Source organism: Bos javanicus, chromosome 7, assembly GCF_032452875.1.
Source record: "Bos javanicus breed banteng chromosome 7, ARS-OSU_banteng_1.0, whole genome shotgun sequence".
Lineage (NCBI taxonomy): Eukaryota > Metazoa > Chordata > Mammalia > Artiodactyla > Bovidae > Bos > Bos javanicus.
The window spans coordinates 59,026,525-59,043,186 of record NC_083874.1 but is presented as its reverse complement, the minus strand read 5'-3'; positions in this window follow the sequence as shown (position 1 = coordinate 59,043,186).

Sequence of the window (16,662 nt, the reverse complement as noted above, 5' to 3'; positions counted from 1 at the left end):
TACTTGTATATTTCCCAACTACCATATATATACAATCATATTGACAAATACACACACATGCTAGGATATAAACTCATGGATCTTTTTTCTCTCTAGTGTCTCCACACATAGAACAATGGCTTCTACACAGAAGCATATAAACATCTTGCTGATTTTAGAAATGCTATATAGTAAAAATTGCTTCTTTCACTCTAACATAATAATTGAACACCAATTATTGCAAGTATTACTAAATGCTGAAAATGAAGTGACAACAAAGAGTCATACAGCTACATTCATCATTCTTTTCTCAAACACTTGCTGGTTGAAACCTACTGGTTCCAGGAACTTTGATCCTAGAAATTTAAAGATGAGTATGAGCAACTGAACTGAACTGAATAGAAGTTCACAACCAAAACAAGAAGAAAGCAACCTGACTAAAGTTACAGACAGATACGAGGGGAGCTCAGAAGAGAGCACATTCCTCTGAGTAGGGCGAAGAAGGCATGGCAGAGAGGAGGTGGTCATGACCAGGCTTCCTAGAGTTATTAGAAAATCAGAGACACATAAAGTGATAGTCATTATTTCAAGAATAAGAAATCATATGGAAAAAAGAAAACAAGAGCTAAGGTATATGTTTAGAAATGAGAGCAATGGTTAGACTTAACACAGGCCTTAAGATAACAGATTTCACACAGACTATTCTAAGGATTGTCACATTTCTTGGAGTCTTTTAAGCTCTCTGGATCTGTGAGCTTCTTGTGTCATCAAATTTAGAAGTTATGTATTCAAATACACATTTTTATTCCATCATCGCCTTCTCCCAAGCTTCTTGAAGTTGTCCCCAAACTCATTAATCCTCTCTTCAGTACTTTTTTTTTTCCCCCTCTGTATTTTGTTTTTGTTCATTTCCAGTGCTATATCCAATGTGGAAACAATGGAAGCAGTGAGAGACTTTATTTTGGGGGGCTCCAAAATCACTGCAAATGGTGACTGCAGCCATGAAATTAAGACGCTTACTCCTTGGAGGAAAAGCTATGACCAACCTAGACAGCATATTAAAAAGCAGAGACATTACTTTGCCAACAAAGGTCTGTTTAGTCAAGGCTACGGTTTTTCCAGTAGTCATGTACGGATGTGAGAGTTGGATTATAAAGAAAGCTGAGCACAGAAGAATTGATGCTTTTGAACTGTGGTGTTGGTGAAGACTCTTGAGAGTCCCTTGGACTGCAAGGAGATCCAACCAGTGCATCCTAAAGGAGATCAGTCCTGAATATTCATTGGAAGGATTGATGCTGAAGCTCAAACTCTAATACTCTGGCCACCTGATGTGAAGAACTGACTCACTGGAAAAGACCCTGACGCTGGGAAAGATTGAAGGCAGGAGGAGAAGGGGATGACAGAGGATGAAATGGTTGGATGGCATCACTGGCTTGGTGTACATGAGTTTGAGTAAGCTCTGGGAGTTGGTGATGGACAGGGAGACGTGGTGTGCTGCGGTCCATGGGGTCACAAAGAGTTGGACGTAACTGAGCGACTGAACTGATCAAGTTCAGTTTACTAATTTCTTCTGCAGTAGCTAACCTGCTGTTAATATCACATGGTGTTATTTTTCTTCTCAAACATTTCACTTTTTCAATACACTGTTTCTTTATATCTATATATTTATATATCCAGATACACCTTCCATCTGTTTACTTCATGTGCTCTATTTTTCTCCTACCTTCTTGAACATAAGGGATAACTAATTTAATGATCATCTATCAATTATATAATATGTGTCATTGCTGGATCTCTTTATTATGATTGATACTTTTCCAGAAAATGTACTGACAAACCAATGAAAACACGTATGTACCAAAATCACAGATATCTGTATCTAATACAGATAGGGTTGATGGTGAGGACTATGGTTGTCAAGGCCCCCAGTGAAGAGATAACCTTTGAGCTAGAGAACCAAAGATAGAAATTCATGAAAAAGAATGTTTATTCCCTTTTGCCATCTTTTTGTAATACATGGTCTTCTGGCTTACACATTTCTATCAAACAGAACTTCCCTTGTAGTGTGTCTCTGCAGTATGATATTTCTGACCCGGGCAGCATGGTTCTACAGTTTCTTTCATACCAGGTATATAGAGAGCTAATTAGCAGTATACACAATCTCTTCCCAGATTCTATAATTTGGGGAACAAAAAACTTGGGTTCCTGAGAGCGATGAAGATGAAATGGTACATGGGGACATGTTTATGAAATTGTGCCAGTTTCAGTTACATAAAAGAGTATGATGGTTTTCAGGAAGTCCCACAAATTAGCTTATAGTTATGACATCTGTAGGAGGGACTCAGTGCCTCTTTAGACTCAGTAAGAAAGTATTTAATGATGTCTGCTTATACTGTCTATAAAACAGTTTTCAAAGCATTGCACATCTAGCAAGATTATTACCACAACATGAGTGAGATTTTATTGGATGAGCAAATAGTTTTTTGTGTAATGGGAACTTAAGGATATTTATTAAGTCAAATTATTCTTATGAAAATTAAAATAATACAGGTAACTGCCATTGTTGTGCTGACCTGACAATGGCATGGTTCCCTTCTCCCACTACTGCTTTCCTTTCTCAGGAGGTCATCTTACACACTTCTTTCTTACATCCTTTTTCAGTACTGTATTATTAACTTTAGTCACCATGCTGTACAATAGGGCTCCACCACTGATTCATCTTATAATTGAAAGCTTGTACCCATTCTCCACCCACCCAACCCTAGGCAACCACCACTCTTCTCTCTGGTTCTGTGAGTTTGACCTTTTAGATTCCTTGAGTTTAAGTGAGATTGTGCAATATTTATCAACCTTTTAGATTCCTTGAGTTTAAGTGAGATTGTGCAATATTTATTTATGCACTATAGTTAAGCATAATGTTCATTCATCTTGTCACAAATGGCAGAATTTTTTTCTTTATTTTTTTGGATGTATAATATTCAATTGCATATATTGTTGGAGTAATTAAACAAGGAAGCCATTAGACTGAGGTGGCTCTAATGCCTTGGTAGCTACCTAGTAAGCAAACCCAAACTAAGCCAGAATCAATGCACTCGAATCCAAGAAAACAAAACTTAAGAACAACTAATCACTAACTGTCAGCTTGGCTTTCTCAAATAAGACAACCACTTAATCCATGGCTAATCAAATAATTTCTTTGTTTTTACTTCCACATCATCTCTTTACCTTTCCCCTAGCTTGTCAGCAGAGTACTCCTAAACACTTTCAGTTTGGTATCTGCTGAGTTGAATGGATGTTGGCCTAAATAAACTCTTGTAGATTTTAATGTGTCTCAGTTTATTTTTTGACACTATATACCAAAATTTCTTTATCCATTCATCTATCTATGGCCACTTAGATTGCTTCCATAACTTGGCTATTGTGAAAAGCTGCAGTGAACATGGGAATACAGATAGCTCCTGAGATCCTAATTCATTTCCTTAGAATATATACACAGAAGTGGGGTGGCTGAACAACATGGTAGTTCTATTTTAAATTTTTTGATGAATTTCCTTGCTATTTTCCATAATGGTTGTACCACTTTATAATCTCACTGACAATGTACGCAAGTTTCTATTTTTGCCAGTACTTGTTTCTTTATTAAATTTTTTAACTTTATATTGGACTATAGTTGATTTACAGTTTGTGTTAGTTTCAGGTGTATAGCAAAGTTATTCAGTTATACATATACAGATGGTCTTTTTCAAGTTCTTTTCCCATTTAGGTTATTACAGAATATTGAGCATAGTTCCCTGTGCTATACAGTAGGTCTGTTGATTATCTATTTTAAATACAGATATGTATTTATATGTATCAATCCTCAAATCTCAATTTATTCAATATATCTATATGTATGTATATATATTTATGTATGTATGTGTCAATCCTAAATTCCCAATTTATCGCTTCCCCCCTACCCTTCCCCTTTGGTAACCATATATCTGTCTAAGGCTGTGAGTCTATTTCTATCTTGTAAATAAGTTCATTTCTATCTTTTTTCTTTAGATTCCCCATATGAATGATACTATATGATATTTATCTTACTCTCTCCAATTTACTTCAATTATTATGATAATCTCCAGGTCCATCCATGTTGCTGTAAATGGATTATTTCATTGTTTTTAATGGCTGAGTAATATTCTACTGTATATATGTATACCACATCTTCTTTATCCATTCATCTGTTGATGGACATTTAAGTTGTTTCTATGTTTTGGCTATTGTGATTTTCATTTCTCTAATAATCGCAATATTGAACATGTTTTCCTGTGCTTCATGGCCATCTGTATGTCTTCTTTGGAGAAATGTTGATTTAGGTCTTTTGCCCACTTTTTTTAATTTAATTTTATTTTTTTTTAATATTGAGCCATGTGACCTGTTTCTAAATTTTGGAGATTAATCCCTTTTGGTGGAATCATTTGCTAATATTTACTCCCATTATGTGGGTTGTATTTTTGTTTTGTTTATGGTTTCCTTTGTTGTGCAGAAGTGTCTGAGTTTAATTAGGTTCCATTTGCTTCAGTTCAGTTCAGTAGCTCAGTCCTTTCCAACTCTTTGTGACCCCATGAACCACAGCACAACAGGCCTCCTTATCCAACACCAACTCCCAGAGTTTACTCAAACTAATGTCCACTGAGTTGGTGATGCCATCCAACCATCTCATCCTGTGTCATCCCCTTCTCCTCCTGCCCTCAATCTTTCCCGGCATCAGGGTCTTTTCCAATGAGTCAGCTCTTCGCATCAGGTGGCCTAAGTATTGGAGTTTCAGCTTCAACATCAGTCCTTCCAATGGACACCGAGGACTGATCTTTGTTGGCAAAGAATTGTCTCTGCTTTTTAATATGCTGTCTAGGTTGCTCATAACTTTTCTTCCAAGGAGTAAGCATCTTTTAATTTCATGGCTGCAATCACCATCTGCAGTGATTTTGGAACCCCAAAAAACAAAGTCAGCCACTATATTTTAATAGTTTCCACTGTTTCCCCATCTATTTGTCATGAATTGATGGGACCAGATGCCATGATCTTAGTTTTCTGAATGTTGAGCTTTAAGCCAACTTTTTCACTCTCCTCTTTCACTTTCATCAAGAATCTCTTTAGTTCCTCTTCACTTTCTGGCATAAGGGTGGTGTCATCTGTGTATCTGAGGTTATTGATATTTCTTCCGGCAATCTTGATTCCAGCTTGTTCTTCCTCCAGCCCAGTGTTTCTCATGATGTACTCTGCATAGAAGTTAAATAAGCAGGGTGACAATATACAGCCTTGATGTACTCCTTTTCCTATTTGGAACCAGTCTGTTGTTCCATGTCCGGTTCTACCTGTTGCTTCCTGACCTGCATACAAGTTCCTCAAGAGGCAAGTAACGTGGTCTGGTATTCCCATCTCTTTCAGAATTTTCCACAGTTTATTGTGATCCACACAGTCAAAGGTTTTGGCATAGTCAGTAAAGCAGAAATAGATGTTTTTCTGGAACTCTCTTGCTTTCTCGATGATCCAGTGGATGTTGGCAATTTGATCTCTGGTTCCTCTGCCTTTTCTAAAACCAGCTTGAACATCTGGAAGTTCATGGTTCATGTATTGCTGAAGCCTGGCTTGGAGAATTTTGAGGATTACTTTACTAGCATGTGAGATGAGTGCAATTGTGTGGTAGTTTGAACATTCTTTGACATTGCCTTTCCTTGGGATTGGAATTAAAACTGACATTTTCCAGTTCTGTGGCCACTGCTGAGTTTTCCAAATTTGCTGGCATATTGAGTGCAGCACTTTAACAGCATCATCTTTCAGGATTTGAAATAGCTCAACTGGAATTCCATCACCTCCACTAGCTTTGTTCGCAGTGATGCTTCCTAAGGCCCACTTGACTTTACATTCCAGGATGTCTGAGTCTAGGTGAATGATCACACCATCATGATTCTCTGGGTCGTGAAGATCTTTTTTGTACTGTTATTCTGTGTATTCTTGCCACCTCTTCTTAATATCTTCTGCTTCTGTTAGGTCCATACCATTTCTGTCCTTTATCGAGCCCATCTTTGCATGAAATGTTCCCTTGGTATCTCTAATTCTTGAAGAGATCTCTAGTCTTTCCCATTCTATTGTTTTCCTCTATTGCTTTGCACTGATTCCTGAGGAAGGCTCTGTTATCTCTCCTTGCTATTCTTTGGAACTCTGCATTCAAATGGGTATATCTTTCCTTTTCTCCTTTGCTTTTCACTTCTCTTCTTTTCACAGCTATTTGTAAGGCCTCCTCAGACAGCCATTTTGATTTTTTGCATTTCTTCTCTTGGAGATGGTCTTGATCCCTGCCTTCTGAACAGTGTCACAAACCTCCATCCATAGTTCATCAGGCACTCTATCAGATCTAGTGCCTTAAATCTATTTCTCACTTCCACTGTATAATCATAAGGGATTTGATTTAGGTCATATCTGAATTGTGTAGTGGTTTTCCCTCTTTTCTTCAGTTTAAGTCTGAATTTGACAACAAGGAGTTCATGATCTGAGCCACAGTCAGCTCCCAGTCTTGTTTTTGCTGACTGTATAGAGTTTCTTCATCTTTGGCTGCAAAGAATATGATCAGTCTGATTTCGGTGTTGGCCATCTGGTGATATCCATGTGTACAGTCTTCTCTTGTGTTGTTGGAAGAGGGTGTTTGCTATGACCAGCGCGTTCTCTTGGCAAAACTCTCTTAGCCTTTGCCCTGCTTCCTTCTGTACTCCATTTGCTTATTTTTGTTTTATTTCCATTGCTTTAGGAGATGGGTCAAAAAAGATACTGCTGTGATTTATGTCAAAGAGTGTTATTCCCTGTTGAATTTTTCATAATGGCCACCCTAAAGATGTGAAGTGATAGCTTACTGTGGTTTTGATTTGCGTTTGGAGATAGTAATGTTGAGCACCTTTTTGTGTACCTGTTGGCCATTTGTATGTCTTCCTTGGTGAAATGTCTGTTCATTCCTCTACCCATTATTTTTAAAATTTATTTTAAATGGAGACAAATTGCTTTACAATATTGTATTGATTTCTGCCATGTATCAGTATGAATTAATCATAGATATACATGTGTCTCTTCCCTCTTAAACCTCCCTCCTGCCCCTCTAAGTTGTCACAGAGCACCAGGATGAGCCTCCTGCATCTTAAAGCAAATTTCCACTGGCTCTTTATTTTGCATATGCTCTACCCATTATTTAATCTGATTTGTTTTAAGCTATATGAGTTCCTTATGTATTTTAGATATTAACCTCATATCAGATACAAAGTTTACAAATATTGTCTCCCATTCTATAGATTGCTTTTTCATTTTTGTTAACCTTTTTCTTTTTTTCTGTGATGTAGTCCTACTTGTTTAGTTTTGCCTTTGTTGCTTGTGCTTATGGTGTCATATCCAAAATATCATTGTCAAGGCCAGTGTCAAAGATATTTGTCTCTCTCTCTCTTTCTTTTTAAGGAGTTTTAAAACTTTGGGTGCTGTTTTTAAATCTTTAATTCATGTCAGCTTGATTTTGTTTATGGTATTAGAATGGTGTCCAATTTTATTTTTTGCATGAGTATATACAGTTTTTTCAGTAACTTCTATTGAAGGACTATTCTTTATCATTGTGTATTCTTGGTGTCTTTGTTGAAGGTCAGTTTACTGTATATATGTGAGTTCTGTTCTGTTGGTCTGACTACTATAGCTTAATAAAACTTGAAATCAGGTAGTGTGTTGTCTATAGCTTTATTTTTTCTAAAGATTGATTTAACCCTTCAGGGTCTTTTGTGGGTCCATATAAATCTAAGGATTTTTCTATTTCTGTAAAAAAATGTCATTGGAATTTTTATAGAGATTGCATTGAATCTGTAGAATAATTTGGGTAGTATGGACTTTTTAACAATATTAATTCTTCCAATCCATGAATACAGGATATCTTTCCAGTTATTTGTGTCTTCTTCAATTTCTTTCATTAGGTTTTAATAAGAGGTAAAGAGGGTTATTATTCAGTGATGAAAGTGTCGATTCATCAACAGGATATAGCAATTCTAAACATATATGCACTCAACATGGGAACATCTAAATATATAAAGCAAATATTAACAGAACTGGAAGGAGAAATAGTGCAATAATAGGAGAGGACTTCATTATCCTATTTTCAGCAAAATGTCATCCAGATAGAAAATCAGTAAGGAAACATTTGATTTGAATTAAACTGTAGATCAGATTGACCTAAGAGATAGAGCGGATGAAACAGAATGTTCCATCCAATAGCAGAAGCATATGAATTCTTCTCAAGTACACAGAGAACATTCTCCAGCTTAGATCATAGGCCACAAGACAAGTCTTAACAAACTTATAAAAGTTGAAATCATATCAAACATCATTTCTAATCACAATAGCACTGAACTGGAAATCAGTAGGAAAAAGACTGAAAAGTTCACAAACATGTGGAAGTTAAATAACGCTTTTCTAAAAACAAAACCAGTGGGTCAAAGGAAAGATCAAAAGAGGGGGAAAGCCTGAGTCAAATGGAAACGGAAACAATATACCCAAACTTATAGAGTTGATCTATTATGTACATTCCTTTAGTATGCATGTCTTATCAAATCTAAAGTGTAGCTGTGGTGAGACAAACTGGACCTGCCTTTTTTCTTGTTCAGTTCAGTTCAGTCACTCAGTCATGTCCGACTCTTTGTAACCCATGGACTGCAGCATGCCAGGCCTCCCTGTCCATCACCAACTCCCAGAGCTTACTCAAACTCATTTCCATTGAGTCGGTGATGCCATCCAACCATCTCATCCTCTGTCGTCTCCTTCTCCTCCCGCCTTCAATCTTTCCCAGCATCAGGGTCTTTTCAAATGAGTCAGCTCTTTGCATCAGGTGACCAGAGTATTGGAGTTTCAGCTTCAATATCAGTCCTTCCAATGAAAATTCAGGACTGATTTCCTTTAGGATGGACTGGTTGGATCTCCTTGCAGTCCAAGGGGCTCTCAAGAGTCTTCTCCAACACCACAGTTCAAAAGCATCAATTCTTCTGTGCTCAGCTTTCTTTATAGTCCAACTCTCACATCCATACACGGCTACTGGAAAAACCATAGCCTTGACTAGACAGACCTTTGTTGGCAAAGTAATGTCTCTGCTTTTTGATACGCTGTCTAGGTTGGTCATGACTTTCCTTCCAAGGAGTCAGCATCTTTTAATTTCATGGCTGTAGTCACCATCTACCGTGATTTTGGAGCCCCCCCAAATAAAGTCTGCCACTGTTTCCATTGTTTCCCCATCTATTTGCCATGAAGTAATGGGACTGGATGCCATGATCTTAGTTTTCTGAATGTTGAGCTTTAAGCTAACATTTTCACTCCCCTCTTTCACTTTTATCAAGAGGTTCTTTAGTTCTTTTTCACTTTCTGCCATAAGGGTGGTATCATCTGCATATCTGAGGTTATTGGTATTTCTCCCAGCAATCTTGATTCCAGCTTGTGCTTCATCCAGCCCAGTGTTTCTTATGATGTACCCTGCATATAAGTTAAAAAAGCAGGGTGACAATCTTTTCAAACTAAAGAAAGAAAAAAGTTTTTTCAGCTTATTTTCCTTTATGTCAAACTGCCAAACTGTAATGAACAAAAATTCTGTAAAGTCGCAGATACCAGCACTGAGAAAGTAAAAACAAAAGTTATAGAGACACAGAAAATATTTCACTAAATGCCTGTTTTATGGTTGGTAGCTTCTTTGAACTGGGACTTCTCAGGCAGAGCTGTAGACCATCACAAATTTAACATAATTGTTCACATATTGGGCTTCCCTGCTGGCTCAGATGTTAAAAAATCTGCCTGCAATGCGGGAGACCCGGGTTCAATCCTGGGTTGGGAAGATCCCCTGAAGAAGGATGGCAACCCACTCCAGTATTCTTGCCTAGAGAATCCCATAGATGGAGGAGACTGGAGGGCCACAGTCCATGGGGTCGCAAAGAGTTGGACACGTTCACATGTTATGAATTATGGTAGATGCATGTCACCCTCTTTACGTAAGCCTTTTGAATTATGAATATTTCTATTTTTGATGTCTCCAAGTACATTTGACAACACCTCTAATTTAACACATATATCCAAGTCACTCAAATTACTATGCTTACGTGAAGGGTAGTTTATGAGCATGAGGTTGGCACAACCATATTGAGTAAATCCAGATTTTGAAACTCACTGGCTGTAGGATCATGGCCTAATCATCTCTCTCTACTAAAGGCTTCTCTTTTATAAAATGGGACTATAACTTCACAGCTGTTACTAACTTTAAATGTGATAATGATTGTGTGCTTATCACAGTGAAGATGGTTAATAGTAAGTAGTTGATTACCCTTATTAGTGGTGAATTATTTCAGTCTTTATCTTAGTTACTTTTTTCTCTGGCCTTTTCTTCCCTTTTGTTCCTCTTTTTATCTTAGAGTTCATGTTTCTGAGTTTGTGTGTCTACGTCAAGAAACCTTTACATTGGCACAGAAAAGCCCCTATACCTGCCTCCTTCACTTAAGCCTAATTGTTGACAAAGAATGTCATATTTGCAGGGAATTTCACTTCAAAAAACCAGTAAGAAGAGAAAAGCTGAGGACGTGACTTGGCAACAGTTGGCATGGAAAAAGAAAAAAAAAACTTGCCTTAGGACAGTTAGTGGTTATGTTTATTATGATCCAGTTTTGACAAAGTTTCCATTTTTATTTGAAAGTATAATGATAGATATGGTTGTTCAGATCAAATGAATTGGTTTTTTATGCTTTGAAGAGTACAAACTATACTTGAAACATTGTGTTCTTTCCTGGATCACAACAATGAGGAACATAAACAGAATTATTATGAGTATTTGCTCCTGTTGGCAGAATGTCTGTGTTTTAAAAGATCACTAAAAAAAAAACAAAAAAAAAAAAACCAGAAAAGTTTTAAACATAACAGCAATGTTAAAATAATTTTACAATGAACCCACCTTCTAGATTGAACCGTCAGTATTCACTACACTTGTTTCATCCTATATGGATCCGTTTATTCATTAATCCACCTTTAATGGAATTCAAAGTAAATTGCAGATATCCGTACCCTTTGCTCTAAGAACTTCACTATGTATATTATAGCTAAGACTGCAGTGCATGTTTATACTTTTTGTTTTGATATACAATTTGCAAACTGTAATATGCATAAATCTTTAGTGTGTATTCACTAGGCTTTAAAAAATATATGCATCACCGAACCCAACTCCTATAGAGTGTTTGTTTTTATATATGTGACTTCCTTCTTCTAAGAAACATTATTGACTGGTCTCCTCTGGTTTGATTTTTATTTTTTTAATCTAAATTTATTTATTTTAATTGGAGGCTAATTACTTTACAATATTGTATTGGTTCTGCCTTTTTACATGCTTCCCTTTCATACCCAAAGAATAGCTCAGAACTAGACGAGATACGGTATTTTGCTCACTTATTCACTTATGGCACTGGAAATAAGCCTGGAAATAAATAATAGCCTTAAGATGTAGATAAGAATTTTGTATGAGGAATAAAGGGCAGGCAGAGTGACAGAAGAAGGCACAAGAGGCTTTTTAGGCAGGAGACGGTGAAGTGGTGGAAATGTAATTTTTATGTGGACAGCCAACAGGAGTCTCACCTGGCTGGAGGGGACGGTTCTAACAGGGGAAAGAAGGAGTGAGCTATGTGGAAAGGTAGTACTTCCAAAAATGTGCACTGATTCAGTTATCAAAATATAGATAGCACTCTACATGTTGACATTAGAATAGCTAAATAACTTCAGGGATTAGAAACCAAAGAGGGCTTAATTTCTGTAATGAGCAGGGAATTTAGTATATGGATAAAAGTGACAGAAAAGAAAACCGTGTGTATTTTCAAAGATGGTAAATGAATAGAAGATAGGCATTTTAAAAAATTTATTTATTTTAATTGGAGGATAATTACTTTATTGTGATGGTTTTTGCCATACATCAATATGAATCCGCCACAGAAATTCATGTGTCCCCTGCATCCTGAACCTCCCTCCCACCTCCCACCCCACCCTATCCTTCCAGGTTGTCACAGAGCATGGGCTTTGGGTGCCCTACTTTGTACATCAAACTCGCACTGTTTATCTGTTTTACATATGATAGTGTATATGTTTCAATGCTATTCTTTCGAATCATCCCACCCTCTCCTTCTTCCACTGAGTCCAAGTCTGTTCTTTACGTCCGCGTCTCCTTTGTGGCCCTGCACATAGGATCATTGTACCATCTTTCTAGATTCCATATGTGTGTTAATATATGGTATTTTCTTTCTCTTTCTGACTTTCTTCACTCTGTATAATAGGCCCTAGGTTCATCCACCTCATTAGAACTGCCTCAAATGTGTTCCTTTTTATAGCTGAGTAATATTCACTTGTGGATATATACCACAACTTCTTTATCCATTCATCTGCCAGTGGACATCTAGGTTGCTTCCACGTTTTAGTTATTGTAAATACTGCAGCAGTGAACACTGAGGTACATTTGCAGGTGTCTTTTGCAGTTATGGTTTCCTCAGAGTATATGCCCAGGAGTGGGATTGCTGGGTTATATGATAGTTTTATTCCTAGTGTTTTTTAGGGAACCTCTATAGGCATTTTTAAAACTGTGTAAATACTGAGAAAAAGAGCAAAGATGCCCTGACCATGGTTTATAAAGTTAGTATAATGCTGAAATTGATGACAGAACATCAAAGTAGAAGCTACTGCTGTCAGTCTTCACAGTACATTTAGGAGGTAAGGACTAGTATCATCATTTTACAGATGAGTAAACCACAACCTCATTTGAAAAGACCCTGATGCTGGGAAAGATTGAAGGCAGGAGGAAAAGGGGATGGCAGAGGATGAGATGGTTGGATGGCATCACCAACTCAATGGACATGAGTTTGAGTAAACACTGGGAATTGGTGATGGACAAGGAGGCCTGTTGTGCTGTGGTCCATGAGGTCACAAAGGGTTGGACACGACTGAGCAACTGAACTGAACTGAAACCACAATGCAAATAAGCCAGATGACTTGTTCAAAAACACATAGCTTATGTCAGAGTCATGACTCATATTGTGGTACGTATGATTAAAAGAGTCCCCCTCTTACAATGGCCTTACTCTAATTTTGTATTATGTGGGTTTTTCCCCTTTCGCAAGGGGAATAATCTTTACCCATTATTGTTTAATCCCTAAGTTGTGTCCAAATCTTTGCAACTCCCTGGACTGCAGAACACCAGCCTCCCCTATCCTCCACTGTCTCCCAGAGTTTGTCAAACTCATGTCCATTGAGGCGATGATGCTTTCTCATCTTCTGCCGTCCCCTTCTCCCGCCTTCAATCTTTCCTAGCATCAGGGTCTTTTCTAATGAGTTGGCTCATCGCATCAGCTGGCTAAAGTATTGGAGCTTCAGCATCTGTCTTTCCAGTGAATTTTCAGTGTTGATTTCCTTTAGAATTGACTGATCTCCTCTGTCCCAGCAACTCTCAAGAATCTTCCCCAGCATCACAATTCAAAAGCTCCAATTCTTCGGCACTCAGCCTTCTGTAAGGTCCAACTCTCACATCCATACGTATCTACTGGAAAAACCATAGCTTTGGTTGTACTAACCTTTGTCAGGAAAGTAATGTCTCTGCTTTTGAATATGCTCTCTAGGTTTGTCATAGCTTTTCTTCCAAAGAGCAAACATCTTTAATTTTCATGGCTATAGTTCACAATGATTTTGGAGCCCAAGAAAATAAAAGTTGTCACTGTTTTCACTTTTTCCCTTTGTCTTTGCTGTGAAGTGATGGAACTAGATGCCTTGGCCATAGCTTTTTGAATATTGAGTTTCAAGCTAGCTTTTTCCTCTATAACCCTCATCAAGTGGTCCTTTAGATCTTCTTCACTTCCTGCCATTAGAGTAGTATCATCTGAGATTGTTGATACTTCTCCTGGCAATCTTGATTCCAGCTTGTGATTCATCCAACCTGGTATTTCACATGATGGACTCTGCATAGAAGTTATATAAGCTGGGTGGCAATATACAGCCTTGTCATACCCCTTTCCCAATTTTGAACCAGTCAGTTGTTCAATTGTTGCTTGTTGACTCACTTGCAGGTTTCTCAGGAAACAGGTAAGCTGGTCTGATACTCCATATCTTCCAGAATTTTCCACAGTTTGTTGTGATCCACACAGTCAAAGGGTTTATTGTAGTCAGTGAAACAAAAGTAGATATTTTTTTCTGTAATTTCCTTGCTTTTCCCATGATCCAACGAATGTTGGCAATTTGATCTCTGGTTCCTCTGGCTCTTCTAAACCCAGTGTGTACATCTGAAAGTTCTTGGTTCATGTACTGTTGAAGCCTAACTTGAAAGTTTTGAACATAACCTTACTAATGTGGGAGATAAGCACAATTGTACAGTAGTTTGAACATTCTTTGGGATTGCCCTTCTTTGGGATTGGAATGAAAACTAACCTTTTCTATTCCTGTGGCCACTGCAGAGTTTTCCAAATTTTCTAACGTATTTAGTGCAGCACTTAATAGCATCATTTTTAAGGATTTTAAATAGCTCTCCATTTGCTTTGTTCATAGTAATGCTTCCTAAGGCCCACTTGACCTCACACTCCAGGGTGTCCAGCTCTAGGTGAGTGACCATACCACCATGGTTATCCAGATCTTTAAGACCTATTTTGTATAGTTCTTCTGTGTATTCTTGCCACCTCTTCTTAATCTCTTCTGTTTCTTTTAGGTCCTTACCATTTCTGTCCTTCATCATGCCCATCCTTGCATGACATATTCCCTTGATACCTCCAATTTTCTTGAAGAGATCTGTAGTCTTTCCTATTCTATTGTTTTCCTCTGTTTCTTTGCATTGTTCATTTAAGAAGGCGTTCTTATTTCTTCTTGCTATCCTCTGGAACTCTGCGTTCAGTTGAGTATATCTTTCCCTTTCTCCCTTGCCTTTTGCTCTTTTCTTTACTTAGCTATTTGTAAAGCCTCCTCAGACAATCACTTTGCCTTCTGGCATTTCTTTTTCTTTGGGATGGTTTTGGTCACTGCCTGGGTTGGGAAGATGAAGATCTCCTGGAGTAGGAAATGGAAACCCAGTCCTGTATTCTTGCCTGGAAAATTCCATGGACAGAGGAGTCTGGCGGGCTATAGTCCACGGGGTCTCAAAGCATCTGACACAACTGAGCCACTAAGCACACAGCACAGCATCTTTATTCATGGAAGAGTACAAATCCCACATTTGACAAGAGTATAAGGTGTTTCTTTTTCCTAATTTTTCCTCAACCTAATTCATGCCCCGCCCCCCACAACCAGGCTCTTTACCTAAACATCAGATGCATCCCCCATTTTGGTTAGACCTTCTTCAATTATATACATGAAGAGTAACATCTATGTGCATAAGATATAATTGAGATTTTACGAACAGAAAAAAATGGTCTTAATGTTTTTAGTTAACATACTTTTATACATAAGAATAAAAGAAAAAAATCCCTCTGCCAGAAAACATTTCCTGAGTACCTACTGTGACTCAGGCTCTGTTCTCCATGCTTGGAATACAGTTATAAATGGGGATGACAAAGGAAAAAAAAATCTTGATTACAAAACTACATAGAGAAAACATTGACTATAAAGTCATGATTTAGGCTTAGCCTCTCTGACCGTATCACCAGAAATTTGCCCTCATATTCATCCCTCTTCAGTCACTGTTGCTTGCTTGCTGAACCTCGAACAAATCCGGTGTCCTTCAGACTAAAGGACTGTGTTCTAGCTTTTCCTTTTGCTGTTCCACAAGATACTTGTTTGGCCAACTCCCTCATCTCCATTTCTTCTAGTTAGAACTCTTCTAATCATCTGACTTAGTATTGCAATTGGCTACTGTCTCTGCTTAAGTACTACTGTATTATTTATTTACTTATTATGATTATTTTTTGTCTGTTACCTCTACCTGTGATATAAGCTTCATCAAGATAGGGGTTTTTTGTTTGTTTGTCTGTATGTTTTTTCCTTTCTTATCCCTATCCATAACTATATTTCAAGTATGGAGACCAGAAAGAGCCTCCTTCAGAGTAGGCACCCAGTAAATATTTGCTGGCAGAGGGATGATCATCTAGTAAATATATCTAGATCGGTCTTCTGTGTGAGTTCACCCAGGACGATGTTATCTGTAAATACATGCTATATTGAATTAGAGTACTCAAAGGGTAGTTTTTCAGCACTTCCAATTGGATGGCTCAGAATGAGATATTTATATATCTAGCTTGTCTTCCTGGGATTGAGCCAGCTATGTGGAGACGGAACTGGTTATCAAAAGAGCTATGTTTTAACCTTGGCTTTTCTACTAACTGGAGCTTTTTTCTTTGGCAGTATAAGTAAGCTTTCTCTGGGCCTTTAGATTTCTCACATTTCATCCAACTCTCTCATTCCATGATTAACATCAGTTAATTTCATTCCTTTACACAGTTTTAGAGACTTTGCATCTATTCATTATTTATTGAACATATATTCACTTCTTTCTTCTAGATCCTTTGATGTTGCTGGGAAGCCAAATAAAGTAGGTCTTTATGAAGTATCTATTATGTAATAATATAATTCATCATTCCCTAGAGATAAGAAAACTATGGTCCAGAGAGGATAAATGTTTTATTTTTATATAAAATATTTTTCCTGAAATTA